Source organism: Podarcis liolepis (genome assembly GCF_965112155.1).
Source record: "Podarcis liolepis genome assembly, chromosome: 12".
Taxonomy (NCBI): domain Eukaryota; kingdom Metazoa; phylum Chordata; class Lepidosauria; order Squamata; family Lacertidae; genus Podarcis; species Podarcis liolepis.
The window spans coordinates 32,163,309-32,186,595 of NC_139563.1; the positions used below are offsets into that span (position 1 = coordinate 32,163,309).

The 23,287-nt window shown below is 44.0% G+C and overlaps 1 protein-coding gene across 6 annotated transcripts in view; it reads right to left on the minus strand.

Moving 5' to 3' along the window:
* DGKB (diacylglycerol kinase beta) overlaps positions 1–23,287 on the minus strand; it is a 255,173-nt gene extending 231,886 nt beyond the window's left edge. For 3 of the 6 annotated variants that reach the window (XM_083468110.1, XM_083468105.1, XM_083468106.1), the window contains exon 1: positions 5,306–5,507. The gene's annotated coding sequence lies outside the window, so the exon portion shown is untranslated. Of the gene's footprint in view, positions 1–5,070; positions 5,269–5,305; positions 5,508–5,663; positions 5,732–23,187 lie in introns of those variants that run through there. The other 3 variants (XM_083468107.1, XM_083468109.1, XM_083468108.1) reach the window with 3 other exon arrangements.

The window sequence follows — 23,287 nt, forward strand, 5'->3', positions numbered from 1 at the left end:
CAATGGATCTCTCAAATGTACACACTTCAGGTTAACTACGAAGTGAAGGTGGCATACATTTTAAAATGGGATGGAAACTGTCTTGAGGGGATATGCATCAAACAGGAGTATTTCTCAGGAAACAACAGGATATTTCATGTATGTGTACATACAGAAGCAGCCCATCCTCCTTCACTACTTGAATGTGCTGCTCCCTGCCCCCCAAGCCCTGACCCCATTTAGGCTGCATGCCAGAGCACACCCCCTGGGGAAGTATTCTGCAGTGCTTTGACCAGAATGGGGGGGGGGGAAAGAATATGAACAGCAAAGCAGCGCTCCCAAAGAGTGTTCCGCCACTGGCAAAAGTGGCGCTGCCTCTTGTGCTTCTGCCACCTGAGGCAGCTGCTTCACTCTGCCTCGTAGGCAGGCCAGCTCTGTATACACAGCTTCAAAGACTAGTGGTGGGAGCACACTGGAGGCAGAGTAAATGTTAATGCATACACAGCCCAAATTATTTAGGGTGGTGAAAATAGAAAGAGATTATGAGCAGCTTCAGAAGGTTATTTCCAAATTGGGTGAACGGCATTAAAACAGCAAATGCTGTTCCGAGTAGCCAATGGAGAAACCGGAGCCAAAAAAATAAAAATCCAAACTCTACATTTATATAGATAGGATCTGAGCTTGCTGTAAGCAACCGGGAAAGACATCTTACGGGCACAATAAAAATGCCAACCCTGTGTGCAACTGCTGTGAAAAAAGGTGAATTTCATACTGGGGATAATTAGGAAAGGGCCAACAAATCTATGCTGGGACCACAGCCAGTGTATTGTGTTCTGGACATTGCGTTTCAAAAGAATGGAGAGCTGGGAAAAGGGCAGAAAAGGGCAACCAAAAGTGATTAGAGGAGCAAAGAACTCTCCAAAGGGCATGGTTACGTTTGGAGCTGAGAAAAAAGGCAAGCAAATGGGGTGGAGGAAACAACAAGAATAGAATTATGCAGGGTGTGGAGCCAGCAGATAGAGAGAGAAAATTATAGCTCTCTCTTAACACAAGAACCCATGGTCAACCAGTGAATCTGCAATTGCTGGACAGACAAAATGAATTACCCTGTACACAATGCATAGTTCAACTATGGAGTTTAGTACCACAAGATATGATGATGGCCGTCAACCACAGAGCCCCACATTGGGTGAAAGATTCCTACACTGCAGGGAGGTTGGATTAGATGATCCTCGTGATCCCGTCAAGCCTTATGATTCATACTTAACCTAGTTGGCTTTAAAAAGTAATTAGAAAACATCATGGATGATAATGGTATCATTGGATACCAGTAAGGATGACTATATACTACCTCCAGGATCAGAGGGAGTAAGCCTTTGAATACCACTTGTTGGGGAACAGCAGGAGAGTGCTATTGTCCTGGTATCCTGCTTTTCGGGCAGAGCTGGAACAGGGTGTTTGAGAAACAGGATGCTGAACTATATGACTGACTGGTCTGCACCAGTATGGCTGTTTTTATATCCTTAGGAGAGTTCAGGGGCCATACTGGGATGCTGCCATTGTTTCAGACAACATATGCAGAAAATATTGCTGAAGGCTGCATTTTAAAGGCTACAGTAATAGAAGAAGAAGAGTTTGGATTTGATATCCCACTTTATCACTACCTGAAGGAGTCTCAAAGCGGCTAACATTCTCCTTTCCCTTCCTCCCCCACAACAAACACTCTGTGAGGTGAGTGGGGCTGAGAGACTTCAGAGAAGTGTGACTAGCCCAAGGTCACCCAGCAGCTGCATGTGGAGGAGCGGAGACGCGAACCCAGTTCCCCAGATTACGAGTCTACCGCTCTTAACCACTACACCACACTGGCTCTCAGTACAATCTGATGCAAACTTTCCTGGGGGTAAGCCCCATTGAACTCAGCAGAGCTTACTTCAGTGTAGACATTCATAGGCTTGTGATGTAAGAGTTGTACAATGTAAACCATTATTGGTAAATGGTACAGTTTAGTTGGTTCTGACTAGGCAATTTCAGTACACGCTTCTATCAGGGAATGAACGCACTATATGCATGAACTAAGAGCGTAAAAATCTTCACATGCATTGGTTCATGTGAACTGACTATGGAAATATTGATGCCTTTCACCACAGTGTGCCGATTTGCATTAATTAAAACAACATGACACAGAAATAAATAGCTGCTAAACACAGCTGTATTAAAAACTTGTATGTTACTAACTTGGAGCACATGTGTTTAACACAGCACACAATTATAAAATCTTCAGACAATTTAAAGAGAAACTAAGCATCACACAGAGTTATCACAATATGTTCCATACTGGCTACGGAAAGTTAAAAGCACCTCATTTTAATTACCCGTGCTTGGAGTATGAAGCTATGAAGCTCAGAAATATTTTTAAAGAATAGAAATATTGCTCAGGGGTGCTGTCAGTTTACATATGCTATTTTGGGAGGGCTAGGCACACCAGAATTTCTGAGTTGGCATTTCACAAAATCCAAAGCGCATGGCTATTTGCAGGGGGTTGGACTAGATGACCCTTAGGATCCCTTCCACTTCTACAATTCTATGATTCTAAGCTCACACTGGGCAGATATTGATTTTAAAACACACAACTGAGGCCACTGTGAGGTGGGTTTCTATCTCTAAAATCACATTTTTACAAAATGTAATTAAACAAGAATTTAAGATACTGATAAATGCCCACCTAATTCTTTTAGGGCCATAGCTTGGTGGTAGAACATCTGCTTTGCATGCAAAAGTTCCCAGGTCCAGCCCCTGGCTTCTCCAGGTACAGCTTAGAGACCTTTCCAAAATCTCGGAGAGCCACTGCAAGTCATTTTCTACTATAATGAGTTAGATGGACATGGACCAGTGGTTTGTATAAGCTAGTTCCTATGTTCTTAATCTAGTTGACGTGGAAGATATTTTTAATCAGTTGCTTTACAACATTTATCATCTTTTCAGTTGGATGGAGAAGAGGGCCTCTAAACTATCCCTTCCAAAAAAAAAAAAAAAAAAAAGGTGATAATCAGAGACATCAGAAAGGAAGGAATCAAGGCATCCACATTTCACCACTGTGGAGTTGTGTGGGAGGGGTGCACAGGAGGCAGGAGAAGAAACACCAGTTGCTTAAAACCAGTGCAGTCCAGAACCCATGAGCAGAAAATCTGTTTCTGTGCTGCCCTTCAGAAACAGCACTGTCCTCTGCTTCATGGCTTCAGAATACACTCCAATGGCACTTTTTCATAGGTAACTTCTACCTAAAAGATGACTGAAATATTAAGTCAAAACCAGACCTGGTCAGCAGTTGTAGGTACACTTTTTTTGGAAATAATCTTGAGTGAAATCCACAGAACTTACTTCAAAGCAAATACTGATAGAATCACACTGAAAGCTACAATAAGCCCTATAAACCCTACCTCTGTTGGGCTTAGGTCTCACTGTCAACAGGGCCCCAAATAGGACTACTTACAGTGGAGCCTGGAGGGACATGGGTGGTGCTGAGGGGTAAACCACAGAGCCTAGGACCTGCCAATCAGAAGGTCGGCGGTTCGAATCCCTGTGACAGGGTGAGCTCCCGTTGTTCGGTCCCTGCTCCTGCCAACCTAGCAGTTTGAAAGCATGTCAAAGTGCAAGTAGATAAATAGGTACCGCTCCGGCGGGAAGGTAAACGGCGTTTCCGTACGCTGCTCTGGTTCACCAGAAGCGGCTTAGTCATGCTGGCCACATGACCCGGAAGCTGTACGCCGGCTCCCTCGGCCAATAAAGCGAGATGAGCACCGCAACCCCAGAGTCGGTCACGACTGGACCTAATGGTCAGAGGTCCCTTTACCTTTACCTTTTACAGTGGAGCCTAAAGCATGCTCACCAAATGAATTCAGTGGGGCTTACCCTCAGATAAATGGGGTCAAGATTAAAGCATTAGTCTGAATTCAAACCCATTGTTTGTTTTCTTAGTGTTGCAAGAACACTTAAAAACCAAAACAGAATTCAACATTGCAGAATTTTAACAGTGCAAAGAAAGCCTAGCAGGTGCATCACCTTTCAGAAACCAACAATTTAAATAAGGACCCTTCATTTTTTATTTTTTACTAGCACAAAACACAAATTGTCCATAAATTGATATACTTCTGATTCACACTGAAAGTCCCAATGAGTTCATACATGCTCCTAGATTAGTCTGTATAGGGCTGCAGACCAATTCTCATTTTTAAATATATTTGTTAGTCACCCAATAGCCTAGGTCCTCTGGAAAATGTACAATCAAAGTTGAACTGTGCAGATTGTAATGCTAGACTCCAGTGCTATGCACTAGGAATAAGCTCCACTGAACCCAGTGAGGCTCGTTTGGCACAGGACTGTATAGAGCAGCCATATAGCTTCGAGCAAGCATCACATTTCCCCAAGTCATTTGGAGGGGGAGAATCTGCCACCTTAAATGAAGTAAAGTTTCTAGTGACCAGCCACTGCAGAACTTTCTGTCTGCAGACAAAACACGTTTTTTATATTTAAAAAATTGCTTGTATCACCAAGGCAGCATATATAAACCCAGCATAAACCAACATGACACGTATGACATCACCCCAACGTCACAGATAAATTTAGAGTAGACTCACTGAGCTGGGGAAAAAAAGGCAGAAGTTAGGAAGATATGAATGGAAGAGCATCAAGGCTGCTCGCCACAACTTTCTTCCTAAGGTTCCCTTGGCATGTTTACATGCATACACTGAAGAAGGGGAAAAACAAAAGCCGAACAAACAGCCACGCATACAAACAGAGAGATAAATAAAGGCTGTCCCCAAGCCTCCCGACGCTGCAATCGATCCAGCCACCCAGGCAGGGATTTTGCTAACTTGCTGCAGGTGCAATGCAGACCGAGGATATTGCATGCATCTCAATTACAGGATAGCACGGGTTATGATTTTGGGGTGCGGGTGGCGAAGACAGGAGATAATACCAACTAGGCAGAAACACAGCAAGCATCCAAGCTCCGGCTTTGCAGCAGCAGAGTCTCGCGCGCCCATAGCGCGCGCACCCGGACCCTCTCACACAAACAAACACATACATACATACACGTATCTGCACCCCAAGTCCTACTTAGCAGGCACTTGCTCGCCTCGACGCAGGAAGCCTCCAATGAGGGGCAGCGCCACAGGCTGCCCTCGTCCAGGGAGCAGGACGCCCCGCCGCAGCCTCCCCCTCGCTGGGGGGCAGCCGGGCTGGGGAACAGCCAAGCGGGCGCCTCCAGCACGACGCTCTCCTCGCTCAGCCCGGCGCGCCAAAACGCAGCCGCCACTGCCTTCCTTACCTGTTGGCCGCCAGCCGCGGTGAGCTCTCCTCCCCTCTCCCCGCTGCCTCGGCTCCTTATGAGGCGCTTTTCCTCCGGGCAGCGAGAGAGAGTGTGTGTGCCCGCGCCCGCGCGCCCGCGCGCCCGCCGTCTCCCTCGCGAGGACACGGAGGCGGCGGAGCAGGGCTGACGACGCGGGCCCCGGAGTCTCCCGCGCCGTGTGGCCGCCGGGTCTCCCGGGGGCGGCGCGCAAGGGGCTGCCGGCTGCGGGGCGGCGGAGGCGGCAGGCGCCGAATGGTCGCTGCTGCTGCTGCTGCTGCTGCTGCTCCTCCGCCAGGTGCTGCGAGGAAACGCCGCGCGCTCGCCGCAGCCTCCTCACCTGGAGATGATGGAATCGTCTGGAGCCGTCTAGGCCGGCGTCCTGTTCGCCTGCTCCTGTGGGAACATATGAGCCAACTCCTAGGGGCCGAGGTCCATTTGCTCCCCCTCCAATATTTGAGTTGATGGGCATCAAATGGGGGGGGGTGTTGTGTCACGTGATTATGTGGGACAGGGTGTGCCTCCCCCCTCCAATATTTTATTCAAGTTGGCACCCTTGTGTGGGAAGCAGGGCACAGTAGCAGATTTACATGGGGGGGGGGGTTGAACTGTTATGCCCCCCCATTTGCAACCAGCAAGGAGGTCTGGGTAAGCCTTTCTTCAATGGGGTTGTTCCATGATAGATCACCACACTTTGCAACTTCTCTGCTGCTGACTCTCAGACTTTAAGTAAAGGACCCCTGACCATTAGGTCCAATTGTGACCAACTCTGGGGTTACGGTGCTCATCTCGCTTTACTGGCTGAGGAAGCCGGCGTACAGCTTCCGGGTCATGTGGCCAGCATGACTAAGCTGCTTCTGGCAAACCAGAGCAGTACACGGAAACGCCGTTTACCTTCCCGCTGGAGGGGTACCTATTTATCTACTTGCACTGGTGTGCTTTCGAACTGCTAGGTTGGCAGGAGCGGGGACTGAGCAACGGGAGCTCACCCTGTCGTGGGGATTCGAACTGCCGACCTTAGGCAACAACAAAAATCCATGTGAGTCATGCGACTCAAATTGGGTCAACTAGACCCATCGTGGACTAAATTTGCTTCTGGGGCCCCTCCAGGATTAGGGGCCCTGAAGCTTAATCTTCGTTTCATAGTAGATCAACCCTAGCAGGCAGGATGTGAGCCCTAGAGCGCTATGCCCACTCGCAGTTCCCAGCAGAGTGGCATTCAGAAGCCTAATGTCCCTGGCAGTGGACGAAGAACATATAGCCATTGTGACTAGTAGCAGTTGAGAGCCTTGTTCTCCATAACCAGTGCAATCCTAATGTCTGTTCAGAAGAAAGGCTTATTAGCTTCAGTGGAACTAACTCTGGGAAGCAGCATTGGAGAGTAAGGAATCTTGCAGGCCACCTAGTTCAGTCTCTAGGAAGCTGCAGGGAATCTTGGGGTTACCAATGTGGTGCCTATAGGCACCAAACTGTCCTTGATATCTTTTGCATGCACCTACCAAGCCTCTGATTACTTAAACAGACACAAACACTGCCCTCTTGGTCATAGAGTGATTAGCTTTCCCCCCTGACAGTCCAGTCTGGCACCTACCTAAATGTATTTTCAGCATCAGGCAAACCCCTTTTTGTTTTCCCTGACTTCTTTAAAATATGTAAACTCTCTCTCTCTCTCTCTCTCTCTCTCTAAGATGATGTTCATTATACTGTGGTTTTAACACAGTGGTTTAGTTCTATGGAATTTATCCCTTTGGCTTTCTTTATTAATTGATTATTGTAATGCTTTACTCTCTAGTTCTCTGTTTCAGGATGATTGTTTTGTTTTTAGAGTTCTTTTATTTGCAGCTTTATTGATTCCTGCTTCACTGGAATTGTGATGTTTAATCTGTTTTTATTTTGAGGGGAAATTGATTGTTCTTGGGGACTGATGAATGGGATGCTTAAATAAATAAATAAACATTTGCCGCAGATATTCTTAAGGCTGCAAAATAGGCTTATGGAATCTGCAGTCAAGATGTCTAAATGGAAAACACTTTTATTTACATGCTCTGCAATTCTCGTTAACTGTGATTAGCGTTTCACATATCTGCCATCCCAATTTAAAAAGTCTGTACCATGCTTTTAGAAATAAAAACGTAAGCACTCTGACATGAAGAGCCTTGTTAAACAAAATTAAGAAAGCTAAACACTGTTCTAGAAGCTGATTAAAATGTACTACAGAACATTGATAAAAGGTTCTATTTTGTTCTCAGATATCATAGTAACATGGAAAGCAGTTGCACAACATTGACAAAACTAGGCCACCTGCTGCATTATGGCTTACTTGTGCCAAGTTATAAAAATATTTGAGGGTCCAAACCAGTACTGAAAATACAACCATTGAGGGTCTATATATTTATGGTAGAAGCTCCCACCTGCCAACACAACATGAGACACACCATGAAATATACACCAAGATGGATGGAGTTGCACCTTATGGCCACCTCCTTTTCCCAGGGAAGCTCCTGTATTGTAGTAAGCTCCACAACAAGTGGTAAGCCATCCAACAGGTGATGATATCCCTACCCCATATGAACCAACCCAGACCCTGCAATCATCATCTGACGCCCTTCTGTGTGTGCCTCCTCCACAAGAGGTATGGAAGGTGGCAACATGAGAGTGGGCCTTTTTGTGGTGGCTCCCAGCTTGTGGAATGCTCTCCCCAGGGAGGTTCACCTGGAGCATTCATCATTATGTCTGTTATGTATCTTTAGGCACCAGGCAAAACATCCCTCTTCTCCTAGGCCTTTGGCTAATTGAACAATATCTGGCCTTTAAAACTGGTGGGGGTATTCGTTTTTGTTTGTTACTATGTTATGTATTTGTGTGGTTTAATATTGTAAACTACCCTGTGATCCTTGGATGAAGGCCAGTATATAAATTTAATTAATTTAATAATACCATAGCCAACCCCTGCTGTTGTCTAATCGCTGTCCATGGTGCTAAGACACTGATCAGCAACCCCATATGTCTCTTTCCTTATAGAGATGAGACCATTCAATAAAATACATAAAAATCCTGTTTCTTGGTTGTTAGGATGGTACATAGGGATCTTTTCCCTCGCCTTAATACAATCTGGCTTCATCTAGCCTCAGGATGGAAATCTTACAAGGTAGAGACTTTAGTGCTACCAGAACTCAGGACTGCTGCCCCTTGACACTTTTCTCAAGCTCTGAGTGGAAGGTAAAAGGAGGGGGAAGCCCCTCAAGATGCCCAGGTTGGATGAAGTATGGCTGCCATGGTGTATGAGTCAGTCAGGAGTGGGATACTGGGTCTTGCTGGGATATTACTCAACCATCTAACCCAGGGAGGTCCAACTTTTTCATATCGAGTGGGCCGCAAGAGTATTTCAACATGGAACCCATGGGCTGCACACTGCCTCGTCACACGTAGGGTGAGCAAGGCCAAAATCTGATGCCCCCTCAGTCTTTGCGCTGCCTTCCCAAAGTCAGCTAAGGGAGGCACTGGGCAGGAGGCTCTGGCAGGATCCCAAAGCTCTCCCAAAGCTGGGAAAGCACCAATTAGGCTTTGGGAAGGAGACAGGAGGACTTTAGGCCCCTGTCAAAACCCAACATGAACTGCATGTTGATTAAATGCCCATTAACAGATGTATGAACTTAAATCCAATTTCTGGACTAAAATTCACAATCATCAAGTATATAATTAAGTACACTAATGATTTGTCACTTCTAAAAATAATGTTTCTCCCGCCATAATTAATTTCAGGAGGTGTTTTTTTTCTAGAGGAAGCATATTTGCAAATACGTAGCTCATAATCATCCCTCCCTTCTCCAGGATTAATATAAATATTAGATCATAGTGACTTTAAAGAAATAGTGGATGTTTACTGCCAGTTGTGGGCTGACACAGCCTATGGCAAGTAGGTGACCTTCCAACTTTGGTGCAACCTTCTCCACCAGCCATGCTAGGACCAGAAGGAGAACTTCTTCCCTCTGGTCCACTCCCTAGCTATAAAAGCCAGCCACAGGCCTCGGTTTCAGTTGACGCTCCAGTATTTGCAGGCTAGCATATTCTTTTCAGCCAGTTTTGTTCCAATGACAGCAGAGCATAAGCTCTGTCTTGATTTCAGAATGATCACTTTCAAGCTCTGGCACCCAGGGCTCAGCCAGAGCCCTTTCCCGAGATCCTGTGAGCACTTGGAGGCGCACTGTGATGCAGAGAATATTACAATCCTGTTATTCCTCCCACATTCCGAGCATACTCTAGGACATGGAATTTTTGTGAAGCCTTTAGGTCACAGTTTGGGGTGGGCTCGCATCTCTCTCATGAATGGGAGGAAGATGTCCCATAAAGAATGGGGGTTAGCTGCCAAGACCATGCCCTTGCATGTAGCCGCAACCACATTCTTTTGGAAATTGCTCCAGTTTCCCAACCCCTGTTATTACTTCCATGTATGCAAGCTGCTGGAGGGCTGCCATAGGCACCACCCCCCTCCAGACCCAGACATCAGGAAGCCAATTATATATGATATACTCTCCAAGGAATCAGGGTACTCCATTAAAGGGATCCAGGGGAAAGTGCTTCTGTCAGACTGCAGCTGATGGGCCATAGATCCCCCCAAAATGGTGATCTAAGGGGGGGCTGCCCCAAATTGATATATGTCATAGGGTGATCCTTAACCTTGGTGAACTCTGCCAAATAATCTTGCCTCAACCCATCTGCTGGTTGATTCTTTGGCAGGGTTCATCAAGGTTAAGGATCACCCTATGACATATATCAAACTGGAGCACCCACCGAGATCACCATTCTATACAAATCAATAGCATTTTTGAAACCGTTCTAAGTTGGAGGGCTATTTATAGCCTACTTATGTGCAGCAGTAAAGGCAGGTTTGTTGGACAACCATTTGTAAGCCGATATCCTAAAAAATGAAAACAGAGTGCAATAGCTTTTCTAACCCTCCAACATGTACTAACCTTTCTTCAAATGTACTAAGGTCATTCTCTGTGCTTAAAAACTTATTGATATCACAAATCAAATCAGAAAGGCTAGTACTGTTCAGAGAGTTCCCGTAAAATAAAAGTACATTTAAGAACAACAATGCCCAGCAAATACTCTTCAAAACATTTTTTAAAAGTACAGGACTAGCCAAATACGTATAAAAGATATATATTGTTGTGCATTGTTCATTAATATGGACGATTACCCATAACATAAGGCCTACATGACATGGTACATAGAAATCAGGCTTAGGGGGATAGAGCAAGATTGCAGCTGCTGCCCCTGACTCTAACCTTCATTAGGATTTTTGAATAGATCATACATGGTACAAGCTGGATCCATGTAGTCTCTTTCCATGCAGTGTGTGCCCTAAATGTTGTAGGGTACAAATGGGGCACACAGTTTGTACAAGCATAGGCTCAGCTGGAAGTAGCAATGGGGCAGAAATTCAGTTTGGTTTGCATTTTAATGTGAACCTAACTAATTTGCATTTCCTGAAAAAATACACGAAGTGAAATGTAGCTGTCCTTTGAAATGTGCACCCAGCTAGCATGGCCAGTCATCAGGGATGGTGGGAGTTGATGGTGGGAAGGCACCAGGTTGGGGAAGGCCATTTGCTGTTGCTGTTGTTGCTCCATTGACTCAAACTGATCAAAGATTGGTCTATTTGTCATGAACTGGCAGGACAATGGGGGAAGGAAGATCCTAAAGAGGGGTGTAGCCAGGACTGGGACACACTGGGGCAAGCTGCAAGCTGGGGATGGGAGCAGAGCGGCTGGTGTAGGAAGTACTTACAGGGTGATGCAGGATGGCGAGGGGATGGGAGTCAGTGCACAGGGACCAGAGAAGCAGGACCCATCACCAGTGCCAGAGGGCCCTTGTCTCCATGAACATGGCAGGCTCTGAGGCATAGGGAGCACTGGAAGGGATGCTCTAGGAGGCTGAGACAGGCAAGAACCCACAGCCCAGCTCTGTATCTGGCCAGGTGAGGGGTGGGGGTGGCTAGCTCTGGGAGGTGTGTGATTCCTCAGCTGGGGTAGGTCCAGAACAGGTGAGGGCCACATGCCTCATCAAACCTAGGTGCTGAAATCAACATGCAAAGGAAAAGAAAGGGAAGCAGGGGCCTTGCTTAAATTGAGTCTTCACAGGTACAAAATGTACACAAAGCTGATCAACACATTGGGGTCCAGAGTGTGGACAGCAGACATGACTCCTGTTATATGCATTTATAGATGGAATTTGAAAGTCTGAAAGGGGCACAGCAGCCCTTAGACTTTAATTATCACAGAAGAAAAGTGCATTTGGCAGTGACCTCACTTGTACGTTTATTAGCATATTAACATGCACCCATTTATCCTGTATGCTCGGCTTAATGTTTGTTTTGAGGGTTTGCTTTTCAAGGTGAGGTTAGGGCCCTGCTACACATTACATTAAATGGTCAGCATGGAGCTTTGTCTGTGCTTGCTTTTGTGTTCTTTAACACAAAGTGTGTGTGTGTGTTCACCAGCACCACAACACACCAAGAAAAGGAGGTTCAACGCCTCACCAGTACTCAAAATAATAATGCCCCCTGCCCAGTGCAGCAATTAACCTTAGGGGGGAAAATGTTCTTCATTGCAGACTGCACAATGGTTCTCGCCTAAGAAGAAAAACCACAATTTAGTAAAGCCTTTATAGCATAGCATCTCTGATGCACACACATTAGTCATCTCTAATTGCTTTTCATTGTATGGCTGCTTTCAAGATCGTTGAGACTTATTCACTAGCCACACGAGTGTTAGAAGTCTTATTTATAGCTGTCCAAAAGGCAAAACAGTAGTAGAGATAGAGATGTCCTGGCAGAAAGAGAAGAATGTCCCATCTGTCACAGGACATCTAAGAGCCTTCGACCAACACCCAGAGGCTAAAAACCAATTCACACTATTTTCAAACAGCAAGTATACCACTATCAGGACCAAACGAGGCAAGATATATCACTTGGAATCATGACAGTGTTCCTTTTCTTTTTCTTTTTAAACAAGAACGATAATTAATGCACTGAGGGGTGGCCAGCTGGACTACTGCAGGAAGGGAGGTTTGCCTGGTCCTCTTCTGCTGTGGACCTCACAAGAATCCACCTCCCTGAACACGGGGAGCTGCCTTATTTCAAGTCAGACCATTGGCCATCCTGCTCAGCATTACCTACACTGGCTGGGAGCAGCTCTCCTGAATTTCATCGAAGGGTCTACCAGCACTGCCAGTAGATTGAAACTGAGATGTTCTGCATGCAGAGCTACCACTAAGTCACAGCCTTCCTAAATTGCTATAAGCTCCAGTAGGAAAGCTCCCATAGTCACCGAATATGTGAAGGGAGGGAGCTACCAAATTCTCTTTTCAGATTCAAAGAGGTGACTGGTTTCAGAACAACCCAGCCATGAAGACCTTAATGAAAGAGACAGCAAAGATTCGTCAGCTGGCACATATTCTGGTGTCACATATGCCAGCACCTGCCAGCCATGCATTTGGGCCACTTACTAAGGTAAAGGTAAAGGGACCCCTGACCATTAGGTCCAGTCGTGACTGACTCTGGGGTTGCAGCGCTCATCTCGCTTTATTGGCCGAGGGAGCTGGTGTACTGCTTCTGGGTTATGTGGCCAGCATGACTAAGCCGCTTCTGGTGAACCAGAGCAGTGCACGCAAACACCGTTTACCTTCCCACTGGAGCGGTTCCTATTTATCTACTTGCACTTTGACGTGCTTTCGAACTGCTAGGTTGTCAGGAACAGGGACAGAGCAATGGGAGCTCACCCTGTTGCGGGGATTCGAACCACCGACCTTCTGATTGGCAAGTCCTAGGCTCTGTGGTTTACCCCACAGCGCCACCCGCGTCCTTGGGCCACTTACTATCAGAGGTCAAATGATTTCAGTGGAATTTGTTTCTACATAAGCACATTTAGGATCAAACCTGTAACCTATAAGCTAGGAAAACTCTGCGGAGCCCTTTCTTGGGCACGTGGAAAGGCCATTTGCAAGGATAATTTGCACACAATGAAACACACACACATGATTTAATGCAAGACCCAAAAACCCTCTCCAAGAGAACTGGGTATTCTTTGGCATGAGACAATGCTGCAAAAGCTTGGCAAACTTAAGAAAGAAATGCAAAGTGGCAGGCAATCAATCCAGGATTTATTTTCTTCCTTCCAAATTGTTGTTTACTAAAGCTCCTGAGCTTGGTATCAAGAAAAGAAAATGCCGAAGATTCCCAGGAGCCAGAGACAGACAACTCTACCGATTATTGGATTGTGTGCTATTTATAGAAATCTAACCTTTTTAGCCCCAAATACAGGCAAGCAAAAAAAGTCAGTGCAGTGTCATACATTTAAGCCTCAAATTATAGTAATTTCATGCTCTTCTTGCATTTTAATGATCAGAGAGAATCAGCAAAAGCCTTTCAGTGAGTCACTAGCACCACAAACAAGGTGGTGTTGGTGTACTTTAAGACAGGCAATTGGCTCCTCAGCTGTTACAACACTACAGTGCATTTCAACAGCATTTTGACAAATGCTGGCTGGCTAAGGACCATAGCTCACTGGTAGAGCTACAGCTTTGCATGCAGGAAGCCCCCCAGGTTCAATCCCTGGCATCTCCAGGTACAAGCAGATATTAATATTGTGCATTTTGAAGTGACTGGATACATGAAAACTGACTCCTTCTGGAAATGAAGCATTGCCCAGACCCATTAGGTATTATTCAAAACTTAACTTGCAGAACTTTCTTCAAAACAAAACAGAATGATACATCCAAACAGTTCCACAAGATAATATGCCACTCCATATGAAATACTCCAAACAGACTCAAAAGCAAAGGTCTGTCTCTCCTGACTTAAGCTGTTTACATGGAGAGCTTCATTTATGTCCTCACTCTCATCAAGTCAGAGAATAATGACCCCAGCCACAACCCTTCAGAGATGGCGAAATTTCAGTTCAGTACCTCTCATATGATCTAAGGTTAAACACTCATGTGTTAGCTAGCAGAAAACAATAGTTAATTATCAAGGAGTTCAGAGACCATCTCTTGGCTTTAATATAGCCCATGGGAAATCCCCATGTTAAAGCCCTTTCAGCAATACACAAGCATTCACAATTTCTGTGTGAATTAAACCAATTATACTTAACACAACTGAAATCCTAGACAGCTGCTGCCAGTGTAGACAATACAGAGCTGTTGGACGTGTTTCAAACACCTTGTCCATCTCCAATGAGATATTTATGCAGCAGTAAAATAAGCCCTCGGCCTTTTTTTAGTTAGACACAAATATGGAAAAATTCCTCACCATACATTTTTCTTTTCTTATTATGCTTAGATGATTAAAAAGGAGAGAAATCGATAGTTTTTAAATCTCCTGTCACTTTTGTCAAGGAAGTGACAGATCAAATAATCAGTTCTAGGGGGAAATGGATTTCTTTTTAGCGTCTCTGAAAATAACAATGCTTAGCACTTAACTGAGCTAGTCTGTGAGTGGGTGTCATTTTTTTACCCTCTTTTTCTCTGTAGTTCCTCTTAAAAGGGGTGTGTGGTAATTCTTCCACTGCAGATATTTTGCTCAGAAAAGGTCTTGGTTCATTCTCCCAATGGGAATCTAATTTGTGCACCAACCCATTTTTTAAAAAAATATTGTTCAAACCATCCCCTTTCCCCTAGAATGGTGGACCATGTTTATTGAGTTGAGATTTACTTCTTTAATTTTTCTGAAATATTCCTTCTTTATGGACAGTGGAGTTTGTTCTGTTAGAAGGAATATGACATTGCCCCACCAACCTCAATGTGCTTTCAACCACTCTTCCATCTCACAAGTTGGCCTTGACTGCTGGCTCCGTCCTCCTTAATCTGAGTGTCGATTCTGTAGAAGTTCACAGAGAGAAAGACAGGGTCAAAATGAGAATGTGTTGGTTCTGCCTGTTATTCACTCTGGCTCCACCTACCATTGGCCTTCCCGCCTCCTGCCCTACCAATAGACACCAGCCAACACAGGTGACAGCAGATCAGCCATACACAGAAACAAATGAACCATGAGAATATTCCAGTGGCACTTTTAATATGAAAAATGCTTTTACAAATGTTAACTGTTCCGCTTTGCGATACCCACATGAGGCACAAACTGCCCCTTGCTTTTAAATGTGATTAATTGTAAACTTAGACCTTGTTAATTCCAATGGGACTTTGTCATGTTTCCCTTACTTCATGGGGGTTCTATCTAGCATAATAACAAACACAAGAGACACAATTGCACAGAGGTCTTGCCACTTATAAGGGATCCTCTGTTTCAGCGGATGAAGTATTAAAATAAAATGCTAAAGTCGCATACGTAGGCATTGAAGTCCATGCATAGCTCTAGTTTGGAGAATCTTTGCAGTAAGCATCCCACTGGGAAGGTGGAAATAAAAGCCAGTGTAATTAAAACTGTAAATTTCATCAAAAATCTGTTTGCAATGAACAATAAAGGAACCCTCCCAGGATAGCCAGTTTTATTAATGATTTAGAAATACAGTGGCACCTCAGGTTAAGTACTTAATTCATTCCGGAGGTCCGTACTTAACCTGAAACTGTTCTTAACCTGAAGCACCACTTTAGCTAATGGGGCCTCCTGCTGCCGCCACGCCAGAGCACAATTTCTGTTCTCATCCTGAAGCAAAGTTCTTAACCTGAAGCACTATTTCTGGGTTAGCGGAGTCTGTAACCTGAAGCGTATGTAACCTGAGGTACCACTGTACCAACACAATTTGGTTAGAATGGTTAACTCAGCCAGCCACACCTACTATGTTCTAAAAAGGAGTTCTACATTTAAACACACAAAATCAACACCTATCAAACAGAAGGAGACCATCTGATTCTATGATCTAGGTGAACATATTCAGAGATAATGTGATATATCACAAGAATGCTGTTCTGGTTACAAAATTCATTTATTGTTTTCAGTTCAACCCCCCCCCCCTGCCATCAGAAAAGCCCCAAGCCTGTAGCCCTTAAAAATAATAATAATAATAATAATTTCATGAATTGACTTAGAATAAGCTTTAGTTGGGTCTTTTATTTACTCTTTCTTGATCTTCAAAATAAACAGGCTTTTTTTTTACCCTATTCTACTTCCATTTATAATTTGTGATTCCTTATTTAATTGTCCCCAACAGCTGACACTAACAGTGTTAAAGCTAAGAACTTGCCAGATCGCTTCAACACCGGATATTTGTGTTTATCTAAAACATGTTAGCAAGCAGCAACCTAGAAACTCCAGCATTGGTTCATGGTCCACATAATTGCTTAAAGTCTAAAAGTAAATGGCGTTCTTCCTTTAGATTTAACAATCAGTACATTTGAGACTCCCCCACAATGTTCTGTTTCCCCCATTAATTAAACATTGTTATTTCAATGTTTTCAAGCACTGTACACGAAACAGCTAATTAATTCAACTCAATGCTTATCTCTATCATGCAGTTGGTAAGGAACTTCCAGCACTCAGCAGGTCTCCTACAATAGACATCCAACAAAAATGGCGGGCACAAACAACCTGAAGACGCTTTTTGAGCCAACTTATGTGACAGACATATAGAGCCTCTGCATACATTGAAGGAATGCACTTAGAGATGTGTTTTTATGAGTGCACAGATGGGGAACCTGAGGTCTTCCAGATGCTGTTAGACAATCTATCACCTAGTTCCTATCATCATTTACCATTGACCATGCTGGCTGGAGCTAATGGAAGTTGAAGTCTTAACAACCTGTCCTAGGAAATGAGGTGTCCTATGCATGGATCAGGACCCCCATGCCCATATCAGTTGCTAAATGGGAATGCAAATTTATGATCACTTTGTGGGGGGTTACCGTAGTTTTCTGTCTGTAGGACACCCCCATGCATAAGTTGCCCCCTATTTGGGGGGACTCAAAAGTAAGAAAATGGGAGGATTGCCCAAAGTTGTTTAGCTTTTTTGGGGGGAGGATTTGGATTTCTCAGAGTTGTTGAGCTTCTTTGGGGGGGGGGGAGCCGAAAATCGCTCACCCACTGCTGACAATTCCATGCTTGGCCGAAGACACGCACCCGCAAAATGGCCACCCTCAAAGCGGCAGCCAATTGCCTGCAGCCCTTCTCACAGACACCAATCACCTGCACTATCACTGTTGAGAATCTCCTGCTCACGGCTGAGACCAATCGCCCAACCCCCCCTCTGTACTACTTATGTATAAGAAGAGGGCTAATTTTGAAGCTAATTTTTAAATTAAAAACCCCTGTCTTATAGATGGAAAAGTACGGTAAATAGTTATTTCTATCAACAATTTCTGGCAACTACTTTGTGATTGGCAAGGTACTATTCCAAGACAAACTGAGGAATTTACCGTATCTCTGAGACTAAGCCGCCTCAAGATCCCTTCAGTTGAGAATTTGCCTTCTGTATTTCTCTGCTTCTAGGAATTTACTATGCAAGGTTCCAATTGTTGTTGAATGTCTTTATCTTCCACCTAAGGGACCCAATATCCATATGATGATACACCTCTTGCATTGGGCAATGTCTCACTTGTTCTTCAAGTCCTGAGATGATGAAGAGTTGAGAAATTTGAGCAGGTGTGATACCACCAACCTCAAGACATTTATACAATTGTACCCCACATGCTGGAAAGGAGTAAACCAGAATCCAAGGCACTGCGCACAGCATTCTGCATGCTCCCAGGGACTTTCCACCCTCCTCGCCAGGAGCAAAACGTGGGGACTCTCCAAAGTACATTGTAAGCACGGATGGTCCTCCTCCTCCCTATTGCTTTTGGAGGATGGATGCAATGACAAAACATAAGAGGTGCAATGATCCAGGGTCATGGGGAGGTGAAAGACCCTTGAGTGTTTCTGTAGCAGAGTCCCAGCAAGGTCATTGTCTCCAGCATCTTCAAGCTGCCCAATCAACATGAAAGGGAAGAGTTTCAACCACAGGGAAGCCTTCTCACCTTTTGTGCTGACTGGGGCCAATCAGAGTGAAAGGAGGTGATTCAGCCACTGAGGATTGGCTCCAAGGGTCACTCTGGAGAAGGTGTGTGAGAAGAATAGCAAGGAGGAGTTCTGCATGTTCTTTGTCGCAGCATAGAGAAAGTAACCCAGCTCTCATGGTGAGCTGCTGCTTACTTATAGGTTCAATTTGAAGCAACAGCCATCATTTGAAATACTGATCAGCACATGACAACTAGCTTGCATTGATACTCCTAATGCTGAGGCAGCATTTCACTCTAGAGAGAAAATAACATTAACAGTGCAATCCTATGGACGCCTATTCAGAAATAAACCTCATTGAGTTCAATAAGACTTACTTCCAGGAAAGCAGTTTAGGATTGCAACCTAGGTTTTTTTTTCTAGTTTCCCCAGCTCTGCTGAAATAGCAGTTGGTACTGTCTGAATCATCATCGTAATCTAATCTTTACAAACCACCTGAAGTTTATAGTATACTGTTATTTTTAGTTGTAATTTTGAAATGGCTCCATTGCTTGCTCTCAGTGTAATAAGGAGAAACATAGAAAAAATGACAAGCCCTAGAGAGCAAGCATGTTTATTTCTCACTCAAAATAATCTCTCCGCAAAGGTGAAATAAATAAAGCAAGCTCAGATTGGGCAAAAACATCACTTGATTCCATATGAGATAAAGTATTTCATCTTTCATTGACATTTAAATTATTCCCCCTGCAACGTTGTCAGCATTCAACTGGGAGTAGGCATCACTGAAAACAATGGAACTTAGGTCTAAGCAAACATGTTGGAAACCAGTTATTGGAAACTACAGGAGGGGAGAGTATTCAAGGGCCCCAATCCTGCTTGTAGGTTTCCCCACAGGTGTCTGGTTTGCCACTGTGATAACAAAGTGTTGGACTAGATGGGCCACTGGCCTGATCCAGCAGATAATAATAATAATAATAATAATAATAATAATAATAATAATAATAATAATAATAATAATTTATACCCCACCCATCCAGTTGGGTTTCCCCAGTCACTCTGGGTGGCTCCCAACAGAATATTAAAAACACAGTAAAACATCAAACATTAAAAACTTCCCTAAACAGGGCTGCCTTCAGGTGTCTTCTAAAAGTCAGATAGTTGTTTATTTCCTTGATATCTCATGGGAGAGATTTCCACAGGGTGGGTGCCACTACCAAGAAGGCCCTCTGCCTGGTTCCCTGTAACCTCACTTCTCTCAGTGAAGGAACCACCAGAAGTACCTCAGAGCTGGACCTCAGTGTCCGGGCTAAACGATGGGGGTGGAGATACTCCTTCAGGTATACTGGGCCAAGGCCGTTTAGGGCTTTAAAGGTCAGCACCAACACTTTGAATTGTGCTCGGAAAGGTACTGGGAGCCAATGTAGGTCTTTCATTTTTTTTAAAAAAATAATTTTTATTGCATTTTTTCAGACATAAACAAACAACAAAAAGAAAAGGCAAGAAAAGAAAAAAGACAGAAAGGAGATAAAAAGAATCATGTCCTTTCAACAGCTTGTTTCAACATTCCATCGAACTTCCCCACATCTCCCGCACAATGCATTCTTAACAATAAATTTATCAGCAAATTATAACCTTGTTTCATGTGTTTCTTTGTACTTTCAATTGCAATTTAAGTTTAAATCCCTTATTGTCCATTTACTCTAAAAACATACCATATTATCATTTTTAACATTTAAACTTGATTCTTTCAATTTCATAGATATTGCACTCTCATTGCTGGGGCTAGCATTTCAAATTATGCGTCATTTTATAGTTCATATAACTTATAATATTTTTGCAAATAGTTCTTGAATTTTTTCCAGTCCTCCTCCATAGCTTCTTCTCCCAGGTCTCGGATTCTGGCGGTCATTTCGGCCAACTCCATGTAGTCAACCAGTTGCGTTTGCCACTCTTCCAGCGTGGGAAGATCTTGAATCTTCCAATATTTGGCAATCAGGATTCTTGCTGCTGTGGTAGCATACATAAAAAACGTTCTATCCTTCTTTAACACCTTTTGGCCGACAATACCCAAGAGGAAGGCCTCCGGTTTTTTAGGGAAGGTGTACTTAAACACCTTTTTTAACTCGTTGTAGATCATTTCCCAAAAGGCCTTCACTCTTGGGCAAGTCCACCAAAGGTGAAAGAATGTTCCTTCAGCCTCCTTACACTTCCAACATTTGTTGTCAGACAAATGGTATATCTTAGCAAGCTTGACTGGGGTCATGTACCACCTGTATATCATTTTCATAATGTTTTCTTTCAAGGCATTACATGCCGTAAATTTCATACCGGTGGTCCATAACCTTTCCCAGTCTTCACACATGATATTATAACCAATGTCTTGAGCCCACTTTATCATGGCTGATTTAACTGTCTCATCCTGTGTATTCCATTTAAGCAGCAAGTTATACATTCTCGATAATACCTTGGTCTTTGGTTCTAACAACTCTGTCTCAAGTTTCGATTTTTCCACCTGGAATCCTGTTTTTTTGTCCAACTTAACGACCTCATTAATTTGGGCATAGTGAAACCAATCTTGCACCTAAGACCAATGTAGGTCTTTCAGACCAGTGTTATATGGTCTCCTATATATTCATATAGACCCTGATGTTGGGAAAGATGGAGGGCACAAGGAGAAGGGGACGACAGAGGACAAGATGGTTGGACAGTGTTCTCGAAACTACAAACATGAGCCTGACCAAACTGCGGGAGACAGTGGAAGACAGGAATGCCTGGCGTGCTCTGGTCCATGGGGTCACGAAGAGTCGGACATGACTAAATGATTAAACAACATATATTCATATAGGACTGCACAGTTAATTTATTATTTTGAATTCTAGCCTGCCTTTCAGTTGAATGATCCTCAAAGTGATCCTCACAACAGACTGTGTGTTGTTTTAGAGGGCCTTAGTCGACAGGCTAATCAAGAGGACAAAGTACACTTCGTTTTGAGTCAGCCGTCCCAGGTCAAAGGGCACTTTGCAGAGAGTGGGAAGGGACGTAACTCAGCGGTAGATCATCTGCTTTGCATGCAGAAGGTTCCAAAGTCCCTTCCAACTCTACGATCCAATCATTCTATGATTCTATGTTCAATCCCTAGCATCTCCAGTTGGGGCTGGAAGATGTCTGAAATCTTGGAAAGCTGCTGCCAGTCAATGTTGACATTACTGCGACAGATGGACCAATAGTCCAAGGTCCCAGAGTGCTTAAGAGCATCCCTGTGGGATCGTACCAAAAGCCTATCCAGCCCAGCATTGTTGTTCAAACATGGGTCAACCATATGGCAATGGGAAGCATTCTTTATGGCAGGGAGGAGGGAAGTAAGCTCCCTGCAGCTGCTGCTTCTTTGACCAAGAGCTAGAGTCAAATGGTTCTCTCCTTGCCATGATGTCTCATTGGGAGGAAGCAGGTGCAGTCTCTCAGTGGCCCTTACTCTTCTTGCCAACAGATGGGACCAGAATGTGCTTCCCACCGGCTAAGTATTTTTTAATGGCAACAAGAGGGGCAGGTTTCCTCCCTCCTTCATTGATAATTTCTCTCCTTTTTGTAACAAGTAAGCCAAGAAGATAAAGCAAGTCAGCACACTGTGGATATATTTAACTAATTAGGCTTGTGCAGTAAGAGACAGCCAACGCAGAGACATAAACAGTCCCTCCAACAATGTTGGCTGGGACTCAGCTTATATTCAGTAAGAATTCAAACAGTGCCAGGGAAAACAGCATTTATATAATCATACTCCCATGCCATAATCACATTGCATATTCCTAAAAAGCAAGTGTCATAATGTTGGCAGGCCACTATAGGAAAGCAAAATAGGAGCAGGATGATTCTGCAGTTGAAGTGGAATATACTTTTGCCAGTGCAATTATAATATTTTTAACATGGGGGAAGAACCCGAGGTTGCAAAATTGAATTTAAATTAGAACTTTAATGACTCTGATCCTGCACATTAAAAGTTAATATTGTAACCTCCTATAAATAAAATAAAAAGGAAATTAGAGGGTGAAGTGCAGTTTTTTTCTTTAAAAAAAGGAATAAAAATACCTGAGCTAAGATCATCAATGCTCAGTTCCACAGTAGTTACAAAAGCAGGCTTTAGATCTCCTCAAACATCTTCTACACCAGGGCTGAGGAACATTTTTCACTTGAACAGCCACATCCCCTTACAGGTACCTCGGGTTACATACGCTTCAGGTTACATACGCTTCAGGTTACATACGCTTCAGGTTACAGACTCCACTAACCCAGATATAGTGCTTCAGGTTAAGAACTTTGCTTCAGGATAAGAACAGAAATCATGCTCTGGCGGCGCGGCGGCAGCGGGAGGCCCCATTAGCTAAAGTGGTGCTTCAGGTTAAGAATAGTTTCAGGTTAAGAACAGACCTCCGGAACGAATTAAGTACTTAACCTGAGGTACCACTGTACTAGAAACATTCCAAGGGCCACATGTGAGTTGTGGGCAGGGAAAGAGAAAAAATAGGTGGAGCAATGCATGCAAAGTTTGCTTTTTTACAGTTAGTTAGTTTCCACATTCACTCTCACACACTTTCCATCCAGGCAAGTAAGCATTCAAGGACATCTTCCAGCCAAGCAAAAACATTCAAGGAGGACACTGAGCAGGGGCAGTGAAGAGAATGGGCTTAAGAGAGGTTGTGTAGCTGGGGATAGTACGAAGGGCCAGGTAAAGAGTTCTGGAGAGCCGCATTCAGTCCCCCAACCCTGCTCTTCAGAATATTAGTTTGAACAGTAACATAGCAATTACATTTTGAGGAATTAAAACTAAGCATCCAACAGAATGGCAATATTCATCCTTACTTCCCTTGTGATTGCTTTGGAGTAAAAATAACAATAACAGTTAGGTTGAATAAATTCTTACCTCTCACAAAGAGCAGGGTGGTTTTTTTATTATTATTCCAAGCAGTCACTGCTGCAGTTCACCACAAGCCACCTAGCATTGTAGTCAATAAACTCTCACA